Source organism: Dermacentor albipictus, chromosome 6, assembly GCF_038994185.2.
Source record: "Dermacentor albipictus isolate Rhodes 1998 colony chromosome 6, USDA_Dalb.pri_finalv2, whole genome shotgun sequence".
NCBI lineage: Eukaryota > Metazoa > Arthropoda > Arachnida > Ixodida > Ixodidae > Dermacentor > Dermacentor albipictus.
In genome coordinates this window covers 99,638,235-99,654,728 of record NC_091826.1, presented here as the reverse complement: position 1 = coordinate 99,654,728, position 16,494 = coordinate 99,638,235, and the positions used below count along the sequence as shown (strand labels likewise).

General features: G+C 44.5%; 1 protein-coding gene across 7 annotated transcripts in view; it reads right to left on the bottom strand.

Annotated features, from left to right (window-relative positions):
- LOC139061306 (calcium-activated chloride channel regulator 1-like) overlaps nucleotides 1-16,494 on the bottom strand; it is a 210,257-nt gene that overhangs the window by 52,875 nt on the left and 140,888 nt on the right. The gene's annotated exons all lie outside the window — the stretch shown is intronic.

The window sequence follows — 16,494 nt, the reverse complement described above, 5'->3', positions numbered from 1 at the left end:
CAACTCGCACGACCGACAGCACATGTAAACAAGGGAACAAGACTTGTGGATGGATACTATAAGCAACAACTTTGAACTGGGGTGGTGGGTGGCGCCACCTGTGAACTTGGGAGTTTGTTTGGCCTCCGCGATGACTAAAATAATAACCAGCACACACTCACTTTGTGCCTTGTTGCACCGAACTGCATATAAATGTTGCAATACATAAACAACCGTCGCAGAGTTTATATTATCCGCTATAGTTTAGCGCAGAAAGAAATTCTGTGACGTACTTTCGATTTCCAGGAGCTTCCCCCGCATGCGGGCAGTAAAAAGATGGCCTTCGAGATTCGCGTATGGAAGCCTTCTCTGGGCTGTAATTTGAAGAAATATCTATAAAAAGGTTTAGTAAAAAAGAAAAAAAACGCTGTGGAAAGCGAGGGGGTGAAACCCCTAGCCCAGAACTCCACTGGCTTGTGCGGTCCGCCGTGCCTGGTCGAGGCTGGCGAGCCAAGTCTTTGCTCCCTTCCGGAAAGTTTGCCGCCTACTTTCAGCTGTTTTAAAGCCCATCCATGCCCACCCACGACGCCTTGCGCTACTGCCCGTGCATTGACCCGTGCTACCTGCGCCGTCACTTCGTTTTAAACGACTCGTTGCTTTCGTCACCGGTAGCATTAGAAATTGTTGACATGATCTCGGAGGTACACGGCCAGTGTGCGATGTTTCCGTGCGCGTTGTAACTTATTCAGTCAGAAAGCATCAAATCTACGAGGATTAAGCACTCGGTTGGCGCTGGTTACACCCGTGTCACCCGCATTGCTTTCGTGTTGGTGTGGTGAATGTGTGCGTACTGCGCTCCTGTCGTCCATGCCTTCTGTATTTATCGTGCGACCCACGAATATTCCTGGAAAAAACCGCATGTCTCTGCCGCGTGAATGTGTCCTATGTGGTGGGTGCCAGAAATGTGCGGCGGTGTACAATATGTTCGCAGCCAAGTGCTACCGTGCATTCCAGCGAATAGACGCGGCTGCTTATGCACGGTTTTATTCCGTGTTTCTTCATTAGCTTTGTGATTTACTTGCGTCTGCGATAGAATCCACAAGGTACCAGTTGAAAAAGACAACAGGAATTCATGTCGCAACTAGAGAAATTTCTGTTGTACGACAGAAGTTCCTCACGTTTCCGTAGCTGACAGACATTCCTGACGTTACGACAGAAAGTCTGATGTCGCAACAGAAGCATTCTGTCGCGAAGACCAAGATCTCTGAAGTCGCAACAGAAACGTTCTGTCGCGACAACAAGAGTTCTGAAGTCGGAACAACAGCTTTCTATCATGACAGCGACTCTGACATTATGACAGAAATTCTGACGTCGCAACAAACATCCGGTCGCGACGGCCAAGAGTCCTGAAGTCGCAACAGAAGCGCTTTCCGTCGCTGCCCTTTAAAATTGTTTGTCAGTTTCGCATCGGTGGTGTGCACTGTACTTTTCTCTTGCGCGGTATTCAACCGTGCTTCTCTCAAGCCGGCAATGCTGATAGCACCGACACCGGTATTAAAGTCGACGTGGCCAATTGTTATAGTTGTGCCGTGACGACGCGGCACCTACCCGCCTCCTCAAAATCGGCCGCTCATTAAAATCATACCATCTGCGGGAATGGCTGCGTATCCGTTTTGTTTTATTTGGTAAGATGCGGCACACAAGCCTGTGGACTTATATGTGCGGTTACACTGTCACATTAGTTAATTTCCCAGAATTATTGCACAAGCTTATGCGAAGCGGAAAAGAAGTTTTTGGTTGTTCCACAAAGTTGCGTGAAAACCTGTCTCGCTCGAGTCACATTAATCTGGTACAGCGCTGCCGTGAGAAGCCAGTATGCTGTCAGAATGAAGACTCATTCACGAGTGTTTATGTAGCTATTTTGCGTTGAGCACACGAATTATGTGCGCGCTCAAATGTGTAAAGAGCGAGAGACAACTGTCGAAATTAGCAGTAACAACCCTAACTATGTCCCCGGTCACCGTTGTCTATTTCCGAATTTCTTATTCAATATGCATATCGCACAGCAAAAGCGATGTTCTATCACTCCACGATGTACTACCTGTCGATGGTAACAACACTTGTGCTCTTCTAGAGATGCGGCAGCTGGCGCTGTGGAGGGAACCTGCATCTTGGCTTTTAAAATTCAAATGTAAACAGAAACGCAGACAGCGGTTTTTACTGTTGACATAACTAAAATGCACGCTAAAACGTAACAGCATCGTGGTGCAGTGGTAAGCTGCTAGGCTTCTTACCACACTCGTGGTGCAGTGGTAAGATGCAAGGCTCGTAATGCTAAGGTCCCAAGTTCGAATCCCGGTTGAGGAAATATTTTTTTATACTTTTTTTTACTAAGAAATTTACATTTTCTTAAAGAGGTTTCTCAATTTTTAATTAAATATTCATCAGGTTGTGTTTTCAAAGTGGGACATGACGTCACATTGTGACTAATTTTGTCTTCTTTGCCTTCTTCAATAAGTGCCCTGTTCCTCCTTGACAGTAAAATGCCTCTAGTGTGGTTGAAATATCATAGCAATCAAGCTGTATAAATCGTACTATAAAGCAAAATTTTTCTTCACTATGTGCTTCACGAACCACCGAGTACACCCACCATTCACCCAGCATGCACGCCATTTACATTTCACCCAGTACGTACATGCAGTATTCACCCAGCACATCCATCATTCACCCACCATTCCCACAGTTCACCCAGTATGTACCCACCATCCTCCCAGCACGCCCAGCATTCACCCACCATTTACACAGGTCACCCAGTAGTCATCCCACCATCCACCCACTACACCCACCATTCACCCAGCCCGCCCACCATTGAGACAAGTCACCCAGTATGTATCCCACCAATACATCCCACCATCTACCACTGTACCCACCATCCACCCATTATACCCACGATGAATTCCACCATAACCACCATGTTTTCCATCATGCCCAGCACATTTTCCATCATGCCCAGCATAAAATTCATGATGGGCAATGCTAGGATTTTCAATAGGGCCGTCATGTTTCTGCCCTTGTTTTTTTTTTGCGCACGCCAGTTAATTTCCCGATGCCCTGCGTTCACCTTGGCACACATAACCAAGACGTTTCGGAGCGGAAAATGAAACCCGAACACCAGCTCTTTTACCTGCTTTTTTCGATTGTGAGATATGCCGTGAACATATGCAATGATAGCACGCCTGCTTTCAGAAAAGCGTGCTCGAGCCTGGTTTACAACGTTAGGTTGCCTGAGCTGTCTGAGCATTTCTTCTGCAACAGATACGATCACATGGTGAGGATAACTTGCCTATTTGAGGCGGCTGATCTGACAACGAAAACTGCTTTGCAGCCGATGCACACATGACTTGTTAAGTGCATTGGTTAGACATCATTGAATGATGCTTCTTTATATTGCTTTTGAATGAGCTGAATGGTAGGAGAGGATGGGGTTGCTAGCCCTTGGCTTGAACTGCCAGCAAACAAGACACGATAAGAAAGTGAACTCTAAACGTACAAATCTGAAATAGTTATCTGCCGGAAGCTCATGAGTCATGGTTAGAGTATGCAAGGCTGTTTTGAACTCTGACACTGCTAACTGAAAATAATACTGAAATACAGAAAATAAAACTGAAAATAAACAGGTGTGTGCAAAAACATGGGAAGAAACATGTCGGATGTGTAAGGAAACTAGGTTATTCGGTTCTCTTGTCGCGTGGTTCATCATATGTAGGCCAAACGGGTCGATGTCTGAATGACATATTGCATAAGCACCGATATAAGATGAAAAACCATCTCTCCGGTCATGTAAGTTCTCATTGTAAGGCTCACAAGTGCATTCCCGATTGTGATAGAACCTGTGTTTTGAGCATTGCTGATAATCAACAGACAAGGGAGATATTGGAAGCGCTTGAGATCAAGAAGCGTGGTGATGACTGTATCAGTGAAGCCTCAGTTTCTCTTTCGACGAAGGAACTGGTGTATCTTGGGATTGTCGCTTAGAAGTATATTTATTTATTTATTTATTCAAATACCCTAAAGGCCCTCTTGGAGAGGGTATTACATAGGGGAGCACACGAAACACACTAATAATATGCAAAAAAATAGTAAGAATAAAAAATTCAGCAAACATAGTAAGAACACCACAAAATACGCATACACGAATATTGGAAGTGGATTAAAGTTCGAATAAAGATAAGAATGAAGTGTGAAAATTGAAACACCGGGGGTTCAAGGATAACACAAAAAGAGAAAAAAACTGCAATACGATGTCAAACAAGATTCAAAGGTATTAAATTTGCCCTGAAAAAAAAAATAGCTAACACCAAAGACGCACAGAGACGTCAAACTCTGAAATGAGTCCACAGCATTTGATGAAATTGATCGGTGTTAACTTCAGTGGCAATATCAGATGGTAGGGTATTCCAGTCAGCTATGGTTTTGGGGATGAATGATTGTGCGTAATGGGCCGAGTGGCAAGCTGGGCGTTTGACTTTGCAGGGGTGATCACGGCGAGGAAAAATGCCAGGGGGCGATTGAAAGAAGTCGTCGCGCAAACGATCGTGATGATAAAGTTTGTGAAAGAGAGATAGGCGGGCGTGTTTCCGTCGTAGTGATAGCGAAGACAGTTCAGCACGAATTTTTGAAGATGTGACACTGGAGTACGGAGAAAAATCTGAAAAAATGAAGCGAGCAGCACGGCTTTGCAGGGATTCAATCTTACGTATAATGTCGTCTGGGCTCGGGTCCCAGATGGCACATGCATATTCAATTTTAGGCCTGATTAACGTGGTGTACGCGAGTTTCTTTAGGTGTGAACGCGCTTGCTTTAGTCTGTGTGGCATGATTCCGAAAGTACGGTTAGCAGATGCAAGAGTAACGTTGATGTGATGATGCCATGTTAGATCCCATTGCAAGTTGATTCCAAAGTACTTGTACGTGGTAGTAAGTTCGACAACATTGTTACCTTTAAAGTATGAAGTTGGAATACGGGAAGGGGAGTGCGTAAATGACATTCACTTAGTTTTAGTATGATTTAGTGTCATTTGCCAGTCTGAACACCATGTGTTTATTGCGTTGAGGTCTGACTGCAATGCTTGAGGGTAAGTGTCAGTAGAAATGATACGGTAAATTACGCAGTCATCGGCGAACAGTCTTACTCTGGACGACATGTAGTTAGGCAAGTCAGTAATATGAATTAGAAAATGGAAAGGGCCAAGCACGCTCCCTTGTGACAGGAATCAGGAATAAAAGGGGAGTTACAATGATTAACGTTTGTGAATTGAGTTCGAAATGACAAGAAATCTTTTATCCATGCAATGACTTATGCGTCAATGTTGAAATATTTGAGTTATAATAGTAGCCTGTGGTGAGGAACGCGGTAAAAAGCTTTGGAAAAATCTAAGAATAACGCGTCGACTTGGTTTCCAGCGTCAATACATGAAAGGAAGTCATTAGTAAACCCTGCAAGTTGCCAATCGCATGAATATCCCTTGCGAAAGCCGTGCTGGTATTTGAAGATTATGTTATGTTCTTCTAAGTATTTTATGATTTGAGAATGTATGATATGTTCGAGTAGTTTGCAAACGGTGCTAGTTAATGAAATAGGCCGGTAGTTAAGCGGTGATGAGCGATCGCCAGACTTAAAAATTGGTATGAGCTTGGCTGTACGCCAGTCATTAGGAATTTGGCCGGATGACAATGACTGTGAAAAAAGAGCGCACGAGATTCCCGAAGTGCTTCGTGATGTACTTTTAAGCAACCTGTTGTTGAACCCAATGTGGTCAGATGCAGATATCTTACGATTATTAGGTAGTGATATGATACCGGACTCGGTAATATTTATATGCGGCACGATGATATCGGAAAGTGTACCTATGTTTGGGCATGAAGTGACGTCTTCGCGAGTGAACACAGACGAGAATACATTGTTTATTATTTTAGCACACTTTGACTCGGGAACAGTGGCGCCTGTGGAATCGGTAAGCACAACATTGGGGTGATTGCTTGGATTCATTACTTGCCAAAATTTACGAGGATTGTTAGTCAGCATAGATGACAGGCCGTGGTTGAAAAAGTGACGACGACTGGATTTAAGTAACTCTTGGTATTCTTTGTCGCACTGTTTGTATTTAAGCCACGATGATGCAAGACTGGATTTCTGGGATTGCCTGTACAATCGCTTTTTTCTGTTGTTTAGACGCCGAAGTTGCTTGTTGAACCATAGCGTAGAGCTCCTACTCCTGATTGTTATGGACGGTATATATTTGTTAACGACGTCAGTAAACACATTTTTGAACGCGACCCAGTTTTCTTCAACTGTACGGGACGAGAAGTCATTAAGAAACTGGTCTGCAAAAAGAGATAATTGTGCATTCATACGATCAAAGCTAGCTCTGCTATAGCATTTAATTTTTTTTCAATGATCTTCTTACTGTTATGCCGACAAACAATGTTCCCAGTAATGACGTCATGATCCGAGAGCCCATCCAGGTGACTAATGTTGGCGCAAATGTCAGGGATATTAGTAAGGATTAGGTCAAGAATACTGGAGCATGTGGCAGTGCGCCGTGTGGGTTGCATGATAAGTTGGGATAACGAAAAATCTAGACATGACTGAAGAAATGCATTCGATTCTCTTTCACTCTCCTTGACAGATAGAGTTGTCCAATTGATGCGTGGACAATTAAAACACCCAAAAATTAATAACACACAATTTGGAAATCGGTTACACACTTCACTCAAAATGCGATAGAACTCTTCAACAAAAGCACTTCCCATATCAGGGGGCTATAAAAAACACCAAAAAGTATGTCAGTACTGCTACCGTTTAACAACACCCATACACATTCAAGAAACGTAGAAATTATGATGGGTACACATGATAATTCTTTTTTTATTGCCAACAGAACACCATCGCCTCTCCGACTTGACCTGTCGCAGCAAAATATGTTAAACGTCTCCTCAGTAACAAAAATGCTGTCGTCGGGAACATTGTCCGTAAGCCGCGTTTCCGTGAACGCGATTAAGGATGCAGAGCATGAATCGGTAGGCGAGGAAATGGGAACAGCTTTAGAGAGGATACTTCTGGTATTTGTATAGAGGAAAGTTAATGCGGTAATATGGCAAGGCTTATGAACTGACGGCAAAGAAGGGTTGATTACTTGAGATGAGGCAGGAGAATGATTGGGTCATTTGTCAGCACTTCCGTGGGCGCCGCCCTCTACCTCTGGCGCAACATTTCCAGATGTTTGTAAACGCACTGCGCAGTTAGCATCCGCGCCCTAGACGTAAGCGTCATTATTTAGAATGAGCTGGTGAAAGCAAGGCGGGGATGATCGCCCTCCTTTTTTATTGACTTCGAGTACTGCCAAAGCATTCGGCGCTTATCGCGAACGGCAACATAGTAGACCCGTGTTATCTTGAAATCTGTTTCCTTCAGCTTGCTGCCATTGCTGAGCAGAGTCTCGATTTCTTTTTCATTGTAGAATTTAGCTATTATTGGCGGATTTTCCTCGGCTGAGAACCGACCCAGGCGGTGGGCCCTGGCTATAGACTGTATTGAAACCCCAGTTTATTTTTACGAAATTCTCGAACTATAGCCTCGGTACTGTCCCACGTTTCTGAATGGTCATTGTCAGCAATGCCAAAAAACAGTGCATTCGATCATCGTGAACGGTTTTCGAGGTCATCAATTTTCTCTTGGATTTTGCGAACGTTGCTGTCACAGGTTTCTGGAACTTGCGTTGGAGGCATAGGTACACATTCAGATTCAAGTTCATTGACGCGTTTAGTTAGCGCGTCTAAGTCATTCTTAAGGATGCTATACATTTCTAGAACTTTATTTACAGATTCTAGAAGGCTCGCGATATTTGTCTCGAGACGCCTAATTGCATCGCACACTAATGCCATCTTCGACTGGTCGTTTCTGAGCGCGCTCTCGCGAGCGGCGTTGTCTTCGGCTGGTTGAAAGAGGGTGCCCGCCCTGCGTTCGGCTAGTTCATCTCGATTGCTCTCCTCCACCTTCGAACGCTCTGAGGCGCTCCGAGCCCTGTCGTCAGAGCAGTCGTCGAAATTGAAACGTCATCGCAAAGCCGCGCTGCTGCTGTTGGCGACGGCCCACCGTAACCTAGGCAACCTAGGCCACTGCGACGAACGCTCGTTCCGCCGGCGCGTCCGCCGGTTTTCCCGGCAGCGCCGAGAGCTTTCGATAAGCGAAACATCGGACGTTGCTAGTAGTCACGTGGTTTAGCATCTGCCATTGCCTCCTCCGAGAGCGAGTCGCACGTTTGGCTTGCGCGCTCGTCCTCTACCTCTGAGCTCGGGGAACGCCGGATCTGCCCGACTCTGCTTCGGGGGATGGAAGCGACCAGCCGAAGATAGCATAAGTCAAGCTTCTCCTCCTGCGCCTTTGTCATCGGACCAGGGTTCGAGTCAATATCACCACCTAAGAGCAAACGACGCCACAAGTACAAAGCCACGGAACGAAGACGCTTGCAGCAATCGGGTGGCCACGACACCGCAACAAGACAGACATTGTTATCACGAAAGGCGTTCTGCTTCGTGGCTTCCTTGTGCGATGCAGATGATGGCCCTTTTTCTTTTTGTTGTATGATCCTTGACAGCAGCTATATATTCCTTTGTCAAGAAATAAAACATTCAGTCGTTAGTGCGCCTGCGTGGTTGTCTTGTGTCTCCTTCCTTCGTCTGTTATTTTATTTCGCACCTTCTTTTGCAATCATGCATAAGCAACTGGCCCGCCAGCACGTGCTCAGTGATACAAATGAGTTGGTAAACGGGAGTCTGCTTTTAAGTATGATGCGCTTATGTAAAAGTATGCTCAGTGAATGAACCGAGCTGTGCGATTCTGTACGGCTTCAAGGGCGTTAATAAATCTCACACGTCAGAAGCGTATTCAAGTTTAGGTCGGATGAACGATTTATATGCTAGTGGTTTTACGTGGGGAGGAGCTTTTCGCAAATAGTGTTAAAAAACCGAGCTCTCTGTTGGCAAATGTTATAACGTTATTCACATGTGAACACCTGTCAAGGTCGTGAGAAACAGTAATTCCTAAGAATTAGAAAGATTTAACTGGTTCAATACGGTTATTTTCTATTACATAAGGGAATACGAGAGGATTTTGATGGTGGGTTACTGACATTGCTTTGCATTTAGAAAGATTTAGTAGCATTAGCCAGTCATCGCACCAATTTTGAATATTGTTCGGGTCGTTCTGAAGCAATACTTGGTCACTGATGTTAGTTATGGTGCGGTAGACAACAGAATCGTCAAAAAATACGCGGATGTGACTTGAGACATTAGGTGGTAGATCATTAATATATATTATGAACAGGAGGGGCCCTACCACAGAGCCCTGTGGAACGCCTGATGTTACAGGAAGCGGGTTAGAAGTACTATTATTGATTCACCCACACTGAGAGCGATTAGTAACACATTCATTTCGCTATCTTATAATGTTAGGGTGAATATTCAGCTGTGAAAGTTTTAGAAGCAGGTGTTTATGAGCTACTTTGACAATGGCTTTTGCGAAATCGAGGAAAATTGCGTCCGTCTGTGTATTAGTGTCGAGGTTTGAATGCACATCATGAAGAGAGATGGCCAACTGGTTTTCACAAAACATGCCTTGCAAATGGTGCTGTTATGAAAGAAAAAAAAACGTTTGATTCGATAAAGTCCATTAATTGTGAGAAAATGACATGTTCTACGATTTTGCAAGGGAGGCTTGTTATGGAAATCAGGCAGTAGTTTAGAGGCGATTTCCTATTACCTGATTTGTACACCGGAACGACCTTGCGAACTTTCAATTCGATGGTTAGGTTACCAGTTGTTAATGACTGGGAAAACAGCAAGGTTAAAAAAGAAACAGATATCTTTCTGTTTCTTTTTTAACCTTGCTGTTTTCCCAGTCGTTAACAACTGGTAACCTAACCATCGAATTGAAAGTTCGCAAGGTCGTTCCGGTGTACAAATCAGGTAATAGGAACTCGTTTTAAAGTTTTTTTTAGTTTTAAAGTGTTTTTTAGTTTTAAAGTTTTTTTTTAAGTTTTAAAGTGATTTTGTCTGGGCGAGCAGACGATGGCATGTTGAGGTCTTCTGTTCGGCTGCAGGTACCGTTTATTTAAAAAATTATGGCCGCCAATTCTGCCATGGGAGGAGCAGAAATGCATTGAATGGGCGTATCGGATTACATGGTGAAAACTGAAGAAAATATTGTGTTACAAACGTTAGCGCAGTCAGCGTCTGATAAAGGATCACCCATTTGGTCGGGGATGCTGATAGTACTGGCTGTGTGGGGATTAATGATCTGCCAAACTTTTTTCGGGTTATCAGTTATGTGGTGAAGGTCGGTATCATAAAACGAGTGTTCATGTCTGTGGATAGTGTCCAAGTAGACACGTCGAGACTCGTAGTAGCTTTTCCAGACATCAGGGTTTAATTTTATTCTTTTGGATCGAAAAAGACGTTTCCTTGTGTTTCCGAAAGTTTTAAGCCTTTTGCTAAACCATGGCTGATGTCGGTAAGTGCGAACGGTTATAGTTACAATGTACTTCGCTGATAGGGCGTTAAGTTTATTCTGAAAGAGCGATGAGTTGTTTTCCACAGAGCGCGAATAAAAACTTGATTCGAATATTTCATAAAAGTTGGGTACTTCTTGAATTATTGCAGCCTAATTGCGTTTGTCATAGCGGCTGATGACGTTTTCGTAAGAACGGCGTAAGCTGGGAATAATGGGACGGTGACAGGGATTACGTTATAATCACTGATGTCGCGGGGGTAGGTAGTGGTTGACAGATCTACGGGATGAGTGTTTAGTAAAGATCAAAAATGTTCTGATTAGCCTATCTTACGCGTGTTGGTTTAGTTACTAATTGCATTGAGTTAAAGTTAAGGCAAACGTCAAGTAAGTCCTTAGCACCCACTGGGTTTGAACGTAGTTGCACAGAAAACCAGTCAAGTTTTGCATAGTTGAAATCTCCAAAGAACAAAATGTATGCATTCGAGTACTTATTCACTAAGTGGATCAGGATATTGTTAGACTTGAGAGTAAAATGAGCAGGACTGTCAGGGAGGCGACAACATATAGGCAGGCCTGTGTGCCTCTGACAACACCATGCTTCGCTGCCGAAATCCGCGACGCTCCGTTTATAACGACGCTTAAAAAGCATTCTTGCGGAACGTGGACACGCGCCATATCTATAAGGAAGAAGACGCCGGCGGCATGATCGTGGAGCCATGTGCTGAGGCCACAGCAATAAGGACGACGCGCTAAGTGTTTCTTCTAAAACTGGTACAGTGCAAGTACAAAGGAAAAAAAAAAAACAAGCCAGGCAGGTGTTTTGCAGTCCAGAGTGCATGGTTCTGAGAACGCTAGTACGATCAGGTAATACTTAATGCCGCAAGCGTTAGGCGGATCGTGCACTTGTTCAAAATATTTCGACGCCACCCAGTGTGACTGAATGCATGCCACGCGGAATGAGAAGCGCGCATATATTTGCAGAGGTGCGTCCATAAGCCCTTAAAGCATCCTTCAAACCAGAGTTAAGCAGCGCGCACGGCTTAACTCTGACCCCTGATTCTTTGTGGGATATTTTTTATACCGGCTATGCGTGAAGGAAGACCGCGTGGCCAAAACGTACTGGTCTCGTCTCTTATTGGAATAAAACGTAGACCAAGCGGGGAACTAATAAAACACCGAGCTTGCTTCGATTCTTAGGAAAAGTTCAAAGAAAATGGTAATTTTTAATGGCTTCAACGCACAGCACTAATGTAATGCAGCAAAGCATTCAGTGTATTGCAGCAAAACGAGTGAGAATTTGCGCGCATACGCAGTGTTAAACGTGTTATTATAATAATGTTAAACCTCACTAGGCCACGTTTCTAGTCTTTATTGTTATCGCAGGTGCTCACCTGAGGCCCCCAGGCTGAAGCTACGCTGAGTTGCAGTGAAGCAAATGGAGAATTTGTTATAAAAACTGGAAACCCCACTGGGTCAAGGCTGTAGTCTATTGTTAAATCAGAGGCCCACTTGAGCGCATAGACTGCCGCTATTTTTCTTTTCGCTTGGTATACAATGTCAACGCTGTGCACATGAGTATTTGTGGAGAAGCTTTCTGAAGCACATTCACCATCTTGAAATGCGTTTCTTCTTGCATGTATTTGTATACGTCTTTTTATGCTCTAAATCATCAAACAGGCTTGATGGCAAAATAACAGCGTTCAAGTATACTGTTGCTCGTGAGGACGACGCTCTGCAACGTTACAGGTTTATATAAAAGCATTTTCAATTACCCCACTCCTTCACGCACATATAATAAACTCAAGCTTACTTAAGCACGTCTTGAGAATTAAGAGCTAATTAAGAAGTGCTTCCCAGTAAGTACACTGTTTCTCCTAGGCTAGTTGAATGATCTCCCAGTTATAATAGGAAGTGTAGAACAACTATACTGTCATCAAGTTGATAACATCTACACTTGCTTTGTTTTGTCAGGTGGTTTCTTTGAGGTCTCTCGTTAGCGTACCAGATGTCGTTCAAGTATTTACGCTTGAGCTCTTAACCAAAGGCAATACGGCATTTTTGCACTTTTTTCAGATTATATGCCTGGTTCGAATAAGCAGTGGTTTCAAAAAATTGTATCCATACAATGCCAATAAAAAACCTAAACATGTTCGTATATATACAATATGAGGGATGATTTCTGAAGAGTAAGCTTTTGTTTCCGTTTACATTTTATTGACAAACTTTTGCGTCATTTGTGATGCAGTAGGTATTCTTCTTGCTTTTCTTGGGCGAGCGGGAGGCCTTTTGGGCATTTTATGATGGTGAACGTGCTTTAAAACTCTTCTTCTCTATACGTCTAGGTATTGCGGTGAAATTGTATACGAAGAGAAAAAAAAATACCGGCAGACGGAAGCCTCAGGTGCGCATCTGAGATAATAATATAGACTACAACCGTGGCCAAGTGGCGTTTCTAGTTTTTATAACATGTTGCATACACTTAGTAGGCACGCAAATTCTCTCCTTCCTTCTGCTGCGACTCACTGTAGGATTCAGCTTGGAGGCCTCAGAAGAGCACCTGGGATAACAAAGGCCAGAAGCGTGGCCAAGGGAAGTTTACAGTTTTTATAATAAGACGTTTTTTACACTGCGTAGGCGCGTAAATTCTCACTTGTATCACAGCATTACACTGAATGCTTCGCCGCATTTCACAAAAGCCATGCGCTGAAGCCATCAGAACTGGTAAGTTACTTTTCGTAACAGAAGGACCGTAACAAGCTCGGTGTTTTAGTAGAGTTCCATGCTTGCTCTGAGCTTTATTCCAATAAGAGACGAGACAATTACGTTTTGGCCACGCGCTTTTCGTTCACGCATAGCGGGTATAAGAAAATCTTGTGCCACGAAAAATCGGGCGTCAGAGCTAAGCCTGGCGCGTGGCAGCGGGGAAGGGCTTATGCTTTGAAGCATGGTTTGAAGGCTTATGCACGCACTTGTGCAAATATATGCGCGCTTCTCATTCTGCGTGGCATGCACTTAGTCACTCCGCGGGCGGTCGAAATATTTTGGATGAGTGCGCGCTCCGCATAACGTATGCGACGCTAAGTCTTACCTGATCGTACTAGCGTTCTCGGAAATATGCACTTTAAAGTGCAACAAAAACTTGCCATGTCGTTCTTATTGCTGTGGCCTGAACACATGCGGATGATGCCGGTGATGAAGCCGCATTTAATGGCACAAACCTCTTAAGGGGGATAGGCGACGAATCCGGTAGTAAAATGAATGAAAAATAAAATAAATTCGTTAATAAATACCTAACGCAAAAGAAGAAAATAAATGAATTATCTAAAATGAAAAAAAATAATGATTGTATTCTACGCGCCAAAACCTCTCTGTGATTATTAGGCAAGCCGAATTGGAGGACTCCGGAAACTTCGACCACCTGGTGTTATTTAACCTGCACCTAAATCGAAGTGCACAAGTGTTTTCGCCTGCATCAAAATGCGGCCGCTGTGGCCGGCATTCGATCCCGTGACCTCGTGATCAGCTGCCTAACATCATGACCACTGAGCAACCATGTCAGGTAAAATGGGAAATAAACTAATAATGAATGCGATAATGTAGTGTTTATTATAAAAGTCTGCCTTGCCTTGACAGGAAAAGTAACAAGAACTTAATACTGAAACACATAAAGTAATGGATATACATAAAAATGAACAGGTTAGGTTTTGAATAATAATATTTTACCTGTGAACGTGTTTTTACTTTTAGAAATTTCTAATATGAAGATGAAATAAATCAAATATGGAGACTAACAAATAATATGCCAGTCTTCTTGCGTCACACAAAAATTGAAATATGCCTAGGCAAACTTTCCGGTGGCTGTATACTAATACCGTTGCTCCAAGGGAGAGAATAACATTAGTGCTTAAAGGCAGTCTTAAGATTTCAAAGCGGAATTTCTAGACATCGTTTTCGATGAGCAAATAATTGCCAACGTGATAATAAACATGATCGATGGATTCAGATGCATTGCAGAGGTAGCATAAAAGGGGCACCGCCAGACCACATATCTGCATGTGTTGCAATACGGCTACGGTAGATTTGTAAATGATACTTAGAATTGCTGGTTAGGATAGCATTGTCGGTTCTAAGAATAATTTAGATAAGTGAAACCTGTAGATTTCACTAATTATAACCCTTTTTTGTCTTAGGTCAAAGAAAACTGTCTATATTTGGGTGCAGTGATGTGGGCTGTTGCCGGCAGCACACACATCAAAGGACCTTTTAAAGAAGCTCGCTCTAAGGAATCGGCTACTTCGTGGCTCCTTGATCAAATGGGGCCACCGTTTTCTTCCTTTTTGATGTGGCGCGTGTCCACGTTCTGCATGAATCCTTCTTGAGCATCGTTGAAAATGGAGTGACAAAGCTTTGGGCAGCGAGACGTGGTGCTGTCAAAGGCCTGCACGCAATCCTTACCTAACGTTGCACAACCGTTTCTTGAAGCGTTTCAAGTTTTTTCACGTGCCTCGGATGTACCACATTTCAAGTGATGCGCACTTCTATCACCAAATGGGTGTCACTGCCCACTGCTGCATCGCGTTCACTGTGGCGGAAGCCCCGCGTCGCAGCATATACAAACTTGAATCTCAGATGCAATGTCGGAGGGCGCAGCCCTCGGCGGAGACGTTCATTTGAGGGATCGCCAGCCGTTTGTGCGCAGGCGCGAGTAAGAGTGGGCGCGAGAGAGATATCTGGGAGCGTTTGCTCCTTGAATATATGAGTCTGCCTAGGCGCTATGGAGGTGTTTTCTTAGCGCATGTTGTAGTCGTTTGTCCCCTAGACATGCCGGCATTGCGGAGTGTGGTCCACTTTGTTTAGGCTCTACCGCTGGGGGCCGGTGCGGTGAGGCAGTGGGCTCAGACGCCCCACTTGATGATCGCTGTGTCTGAAGGGGCAAGATTTTACTGGTGTTGTATAATTAGCGGCTCCGTTTTTTTTCATCGCGAAAATAGATTGGATTCTTTAGAAGCACTGCACCTAGCAAATGGAGACCTAAGGAGAGTACCTGAAGTTACAATAAAGTAGGCGGTGCAGGATCTCCAGAGCACCCAAGGGCTAGCGGGGGTATCAAAGCTGGAAGCAGTGAAGTCCGTGGGTGAATGCCGCGGAGACCCAAGCGTGCCAGCATGTGTTCGCATAAAGAATTGGCTGTCCGCGATAACCGACAGCCGATCTTATACACCCCTAGCACGCGGAGGACTGGGCGAGTCCCAACTAACAGAGTAGTGCGGGTTATAGCTTTGGTTTCCCCGTTTCCGCTTTCATGTCCTGGAGGCGCTACCAATAATGCGAAATAATGACACGTTGTTACAAGTAATGAAAGAGAGGATTGAATAAATATAATTACGCCCAGCCACCAACTTGTTACGCTAAGTTGAGCACTGCCACGCACCGCGACTTCTGCCGGCACGCCTAAGGACAAACGCATATAAGGTGCTCTAAGAAACTCCTCCAATGACGTAAAATCCTCACATTTCCTTTTCCGCACGGGTTCATAGTCGTGCATGCGCGCAAAGGTCCGTCGTCACCGCAAGTGGCACGCCCCGCTGTACGTACTAGCAATTCTAAGTACGCTGCCGGGGCAGGTCCCATCCATGTCACAGAACGCATTGTGCGGGGCAGCTGCTGACAATACTGCATGCGGGGCTGCAGACCAGTCCTAGGCACGAACTCGGCATAACAGAGGAGCATACTTGGAGGGAATAGTTGGGTGCTCGCGACGACATCAGCGTAGCTGAGTGGTGCAGCCGCAGAGACCTGTTGTGGCGGCAAAACGATGTCCGCGTACCCTAGTGGAACAGCCGGAACAAGATGCTGGCGATGGTCTGCCGAGATGTCGGCGACTTCCTGCTCGATCGTGCGATGGAGCGGATACATAAGATGCGATGCAGGCTATTGTAGATGCG